This window comes from Capsella rubella, unplaced genomic scaffold (genome assembly GCF_000375325.1).
Source record: "Capsella rubella cultivar Monte Gargano unplaced genomic scaffold, Caprub1_0 scaffold_4, whole genome shotgun sequence".
Taxonomy (NCBI): domain Eukaryota; kingdom Viridiplantae; phylum Streptophyta; class Magnoliopsida; order Brassicales; family Brassicaceae; genus Capsella; species Capsella rubella.
The window spans coordinates 3,860,084-3,867,534 of NW_006238920.1; positions in this window are offsets into that span (position 1 = coordinate 3,860,084).

Consider the following 7,451-nt stretch of genomic DNA (forward strand, 5'->3'; position numbering starts at 1 on the left):
TATTCCAGAAACGAATTCATCCTAACATGCTTCTAAATTCCATTCTAGCATCCTAACAAATCCTACAATCATCTAAACACCAATGAGCGCCTAGATCATCCTCCTCTCCTCGCCATGATTCCACGGATCACACTTTGCTTTTACCTCTTTAAACAAGAAGAACAACAACGAAAACAAGGAAGAACAAGGAAGGATCTGTCTCCTCTAACACCACACAACACTGATCTAGCCTCTACTAGCCTTAAACCACCAAGAACACCACCAAGCACCACCAAAGACTCACAAAAACCCTCAGAAGCTCTAGAACCTTTTTTTTTCTATCTCTGGAAGTGTTAAAAAGCGGCTGGGAAGAGACAACACACGACCTTCCCTCTTTTAAGCACGACCTAGGGTTAACCAACCCAAACCAAGCCTCCATTGAACCGACGATTTAAAAACTTAAACCGTCAAACCAAAATTACTAGTGTCGATCGACACCCGACCACAGTGTCGATCGACACCACCCGAATTTCCAGACACGGGCGTTACAATAAGAATTATGGTTTATCTTTATAAATTAAAATTGTGGTTTAAGTTTAACAATTAAACGAGATTATATGTCAAAACTTGGTTTTTAAATTTACTAACTCACGTGATCATGATAAGTGTCAAGTAAAAATATAAAATGTCGCAACATGTTATATCTAATTTTGTTAATATTAAGATATAAATAGAATTTTTAAACAGCATTAAAAAATAATTATTAAAAAATAAAGAGAATTTTTGAGAAATACCCCTTTTGGTGTACACCTTTACAAAAATAGATCCTTTATCCATCCATTTTCAGAAATATCCATGTTTAAATATGAAAAATTATAAAGTTTTATATGGTTTATAAGATACTTATATATTATAACTACTACTTGGAAATTTAATACAAATATTTTTTAATGTTTTAAAAGGTTTTAAATCGTTTTTACAAGTTTTATAAGGTTGTAAGTGGTTTTTAAAAGGGTTTATAAGGTTTTTAAAAGGTATTTATAAGTTATTTTACGCTATTTATAATTTATGAAAGATATATAAAAATTTAAACATATATAAAGGTAGTTTGTGTGTATATTTATAAGTTTTCATACATATTTGGATAAATTTCAACATTTAAAGTGGTTTTTAATAGGGGTATTTTAAAAAAGTGGTATGGAAAAAGGATTTTTGATAATTATAAAGTAAAAAATTGATATTTATAAAAAAAAAATGTGTAAGCTTATATATTTAGACACAAATTATCTTCCTATGTGTGTAAATTTAAATACCATATATATACCTTTTAAAAACGTTTTAAAATTATTTAAAAAACATATAAAAACTTTTTAAACCTTATAAAAACCTTATAAAAGTCTTATAAATTCCGTTTAGAACCTTTTTAAAACTTTATAAATATTTGTATTGAGTCTCCCAATAGTAATGATGATCTAGATGTACCTTATAAAGTATAAACTATATAAAAGTTTACAATTTTTCATATTTAAAAAGGGATATTTTTAAAATGGATAGAAAATTGGTGAATTTTTAAAAAGGGGTACACCAAAAGGGGTATTTCTCAAAAACCTCTTTCAACTATTAACCTAAATTTTGATTTTGCCAGTTGTAGGCTTTACAATTATAAGGGTTATATGTTGAGTTTTAAATCTGCATTATATTTTAGATTTTATAATTAAACGAGATTATTTATCGGTTTGGGTTTATTAAAGAGGAGTGAGATTTAGGTTTTACAATTAAACAAGGTTATTTATCAGTTTGGGTTCATAAAGGAGAATTAGGATTTACAATTTACAAATAAATTAGATTTTGAGTTTAACTAAATACATAATTTTATTCATGATTTTATTTTATAATATGTTATATTTGTTTAATTTTTAATTTATGTATGAATATATTATGCCATTGAGAAATTTCATTGTCTAAAACATAAGGGCGAATAAAATATTTTCGAAAATAATATTTTTCGCTTAAATTAAAGATAACAAACTTCAATATAAATCGTAATATAGTAATTTTAAAATATTTTTAAAGAAAACATGTAGTTTTTTTATAATTCCTATTTGAAAGATTTTTTAATGTTTTCCTCAACAGTGCTATAAGTTATTTTAGAATCTTTATGTTTATTTGCGTTGTTTATATGAATTTATTTACAAATGACTATATTTGTATTTAACATCATATTTTAGATTGATGTTAATTTGAAAGAACTTTACCATCATATTAAATAATAATTAAATAATTTTCTTAGTCTGAGAATGATATTTTGAAAAATTTAAAGTTAAGAAATAATTTTTTTTACAAAATGGTATAATCATGTTTTAGAGGATAATTGCTAAATTAAGATTTTTAAAAATATTTTAGAAATATTATGAGTAATGGTGAATAGCTCCCAAATAGCTCTCAAATGTTTTGGTGATTGTCAATTTGACATTACTAGATTTTTATAATTAACGTTTAATAACGAATTTTAAGAGATATATATACACGTTTATTTGATACTTCAAACCTAATAAAATATCTTTCCAAATGAAATTAATTTCTCTTATTTTTCAAAAGAAAATTTGAAAATTATTTTTCTATAAGTTATAATAAATTTTATTTTTAATTTTATTTTAAATAAAGATAACCCGTCCATCGGACAGGTACTAAACTAGTATGTGTATAAACTTATAAATATACACACAAATTACCTTTATATATGTATTAAATTTTTATATATCTTTCACAAATAGCGTAAAATAACTTATAAATACTGTTTAAAAAACTTATAAACCCTTTTACAAACCTTATAAAACTTGTAAAAACGATTTAAAACCTTTTAAAACATTTAAAATATTTGTATCAAATTTACAAGTAGTAGTTATTATATAGAAGTACCTTATAAACCATATAAAACGTTATAATTTTTCATATTTAAACAGTGATATTTTTGAAAATGGATAGATAAAGGGGGTATTTTTGAAAAGGGGTACACCAAAAGGGGTATTCTCAAAAATTCTCTTTCATTTTTAATAATTTTTTTTTTTATCAACCATACATTTATTAAAATATTACTCCATGATTGGTAGCCCAAACAGGAGGAAAGTTGTTTACAAAAGTAATTTCCGAATCAAGAGATCTGGAAAAACGAGCAAGACAATCTGCTTTTGAATTACAGTCACGGAAAATCTTAGTTAAAGAAAACGACAGAAACGATACATGTAACAGAAGGAAATCGTCTAAGAGGTTGGAGAATGCTGGCCACTCTTGCGGGTCTTGTACCATTGCGATGAGCTCGGCACAATCTGATTCAAAAGTATGACAGTCAATCCTTCTTATAAGAATACTCTCCATAGCCCATATTAGCGCTTCCAATTCTGAATGAAGTGGTGAAGGACATCCACTAAAAATTATTTTATATATTGGATTTTTTTTATGTTTTTTGAAAATTTTATTTCATCTTAATATTAACAAAATTAGATATAACACGTTGCGACATTTTATGTTTTACTTGACACTTATCATGATCACGTGAATTAGTAATTTTTTTTTTTTTTGATTTTTTGGAGTTAGTAAATTTTAAAACCAAGTTTTGACATATAATCTCGTTTTATTGTTAAACTTAAACCATAATTTTAATTTACAGAAATAAACCATAATTCTCATTTATCATTTATATACCCAAACCAACAAATAACCTGTTTTAGTTGTAAAATTAAAGTTTAAACCTTACTCCTCTTATGTAAACAAAAACCGACATATATTCTTGTTAATTATAAATTTTAAATCCCTATCTTATTAATAACCAAATTGACATAACTGAAATAAGGTTATTTGTTTAATTTTATTTATAATTTTTTAATATTTAATTCTTTATAATATTTATCTTATATATTTCCTGTTTCGATAGAGTTAATAATATTTCTATTTTATCCAAATATTAAAAAAATTAGAGTCAACACGTGTCAACATCTTATCGTTTCCTTTATATCAATTATTTTTACTTTTTAATTTATCAAAAATAACCTTTTTCAGTACCACTTTTTAAAAATATTCCTATTCCAAATTAATAAAAAAAACCACTAAAAATGGTGAAATTTATCCAAATATGTGTGTAAACTTATAAATATACACACAAATTACCTTCATTTATGTATAAGTTTTTATATATGTATAAATTTTTATATATCTTTCACAAATAGCATAAAATAACTTATAAATATTAAATACCTTTTAAAAACCTTATAACCCATTTAAAAACCTTATAAAACTTGTAAAAACGATTAAAACCTTTTAAAACATTATAAAATATTTGTATCAAATTTTCAAGTAGTAGTTATTATATAGAAGTACCTTGTAAACCATATAAAACTTTATAATTTTCATATTTAACTAGGGATATTTTTGAAAATGGATAGATAAAGGGGGTATTTTTGAAAAAGTGTACACCAAAAGGAGTATTTCTCAAAAATTCTCTTTAATTTTCAATAATTATTTTATATATTTTATTTTTTACGTTGTTTAAAAATTATATTTCATCTTAATATTAACAAAATTAGATATAACACGTTGCGACATTTTATGTTTTACTTGACACTTATCATGATCACGTGAGTTAGTAAATTTTAAAACCAAGTTTCGACATATAATCTCGTTTTGTTGTTAAACTTAAACCATAATTTTAATTTACAAAGATAAACTATAATTCCCATTTATCATTTATATACCCAAACCAACAAATAAACTGTTTTAATTGTAAAATTAAAGTTTAAACCTTACTCCTCTTATGTGAACAAAAACTGACATATATTCTTGTTAATTATAAATTTTAAATCCCTATCTTATTAATAACCAAATTGACATAACTGAAATCAGGTTATTTGTTTAATTTTATTAATAATTTTTTTATTTATAATTCTTTATAATATTTATCTTATATACTTCCTTTTTCGATAGAGTTAATAATATTTCTATTTTATCTAAATATTAAAAAAATTAGAGTCAACACGTGTCAACATCTTATCGTTTCCTTTATATCAAGAGAATTTTTGAGAAATGCCCCTTTTGATGTACCCCTTTTTAGAAATACCCCTATTTTCTATCCATTTTCAAAAATACCCCTTTTCAAATATGAAAAATTATAAACTTTTATATGGTTGATAAGGTACATCAAGATCATCATTACTACTGGGAGACTAAATCCAAATATTTATAAAGTTTTAAAAGGTTCTAAACGGCATTTATAAGGTTTTTATATGGTTTTTAAAAGGTTTACAAAGTTTTTATAAGGTTTTTAAATGGTTTTTAAAGGTTTTTAAAAGGTGTTTATACGGTATGTATGAAATATTTATGTAAATTTACACACATATAAAGATAAATTGTGTCTATAAATATAAGTTTACACATATTTTTTTGATAAATTTCAAAAAATTTAGTGACTTTTTGATAAAATTAGAAAAAGGGGTATTTTTGAAATTACCCCTTATATCAATTATTTTTTACTTTTTAATTTATCAAAAATACCCTTTTTCAGTACCACTAAAAATACTCCTTTTTCAAACTTAATAAAATAATATTATTACATAATAAAATTAAAAATTCTGTCTTAATATTACATAATAATAATATTTATCTAATTAATAAAAGTTCTAAATGTTACTAGTTATGATTAATAAAATTTCTTAATGTTTATCTGAACAACACTATAACTCATTTTTTTGGATTGATGTTCATTTGTATGAACTTTACGATCAAATTTTGTAATAATTAATTAAGTTTAAGAAATACAATAAATTACGAAGTAAAAAAATATGCGAGAATAGTTTTAGAAAAATTGGAAGTAAGGAAACAACTTTTTTTAGAATAATGGTATAATCATGTTTAGGGTATAATATCTAAATTAAGTTTTTTGAAAATTTTGGTAATAGTAATATTATTAAAAATGGTGAATTGTTCACAATTTTTTTGGTGATCGATAATTTAACATTACTAGATTTGAATAATAAATGTTTAATAACGATTTTTAAATATGTATGATACATAAATTATTTTTTCAACAAAATTTTTTTACTAACTTAAAAAATTATCTAATTTATTTTGAATACTTTGGATATAATATTCTTAAAATAAATTTTAGTTTTAATTTATTTTGATAATAAATAACCCGTCTATTAGATGGGCCCTATTCTATATTAGAAAATATGTTATTCAATTGATATTGATTAATTTTTTTTTATTAATGCTATGATTTTCCAAATTTTAACACATACAATATTTTTAGTTCATACGTGAAAACATACATTTTAAGCCGTGTTTTTATCTCTTTAGCTCATGTTGAAGAGAGGTCAAGGTTTAAGCCTGGACTACCTAAAAAAGATGAAAAAATTGATTATTCCAATGATTTTTTTGGTCGTCAAGCTTTCTTGACAGTTTCTGGTCAATTACAAGTGGAGACCTATACTTGCGCTCTAAGCAGCGTGTATACATTTGGCCCCACTTTTCGGGCAGAGAACTCTCACACGTCAAGGCGTTTAGCCGAGTTCTGGATGGTTGAGCCTGAAATAGCTTTTGCAGATATACATGTAATAAACATATGACATTCTTTGTTTTTTTCTTTTTTGCACTATAGCCTCGGTAACTTAGAAAGGTTCTCTGAAATTTGTGTATACCGTTCTTCGGAATCCGGCATTGACCACCGTTAACCAACAAAATAATTAAAAAAAAGAATATATAAAAACTTCTATTTAACCTCTTATGGTATTATATAGTTAAAATATACATTCTAAAGTATTCAGTTTTATAATTAATTATTTTTTAAAAAAATTTAAAACTAAAATAAAGTGAAACTAAACTCAATAAATTATTTTTTTAAGATACTACAAAAAATTAAGCTAAAACGAGAACATTCTAGAGAAATACTTTATACCCGCATTATTAGTATCTTTTTTAAAAAAGCCAAAATGGTGTTTTTTTTTTTAAAAATGCCAAAGATATCACAAAAATTCCAAAGATATCACATACTTGTAATTTGTTTTCAAAAATACCATAAACATAAAAATTTGATTTTTGAAAGTAAATTTTTTTTTATTATTTTATATATGGGTTGACATATGGTTTGGTGTTTATGATTTAGAAATTATTTTTATTGTTAAAAGTTAGTTTTTAATTAACTAAAGCAATTTCTTATGTTTTAGGTTTTCGAATTAAAAAAGATACTAATGTTTAGTAAATTAATTTCTCTTTTTCCTAAAGATCACGTAAAATTCTCTATACATTATATACTTAAGAGTTAAGAGTAAAATAGTAAAATAAAAGAACTAACTAATTATAAGAATTAATTTATTAGAAAGTATTTTGTAATTATCGAATACCATAACCGAGTCAATAAGATAATAAATTGTTGGTTAATTTGAAATTTAATATTTTTTAAAAACAATTAATGATTTTATTTT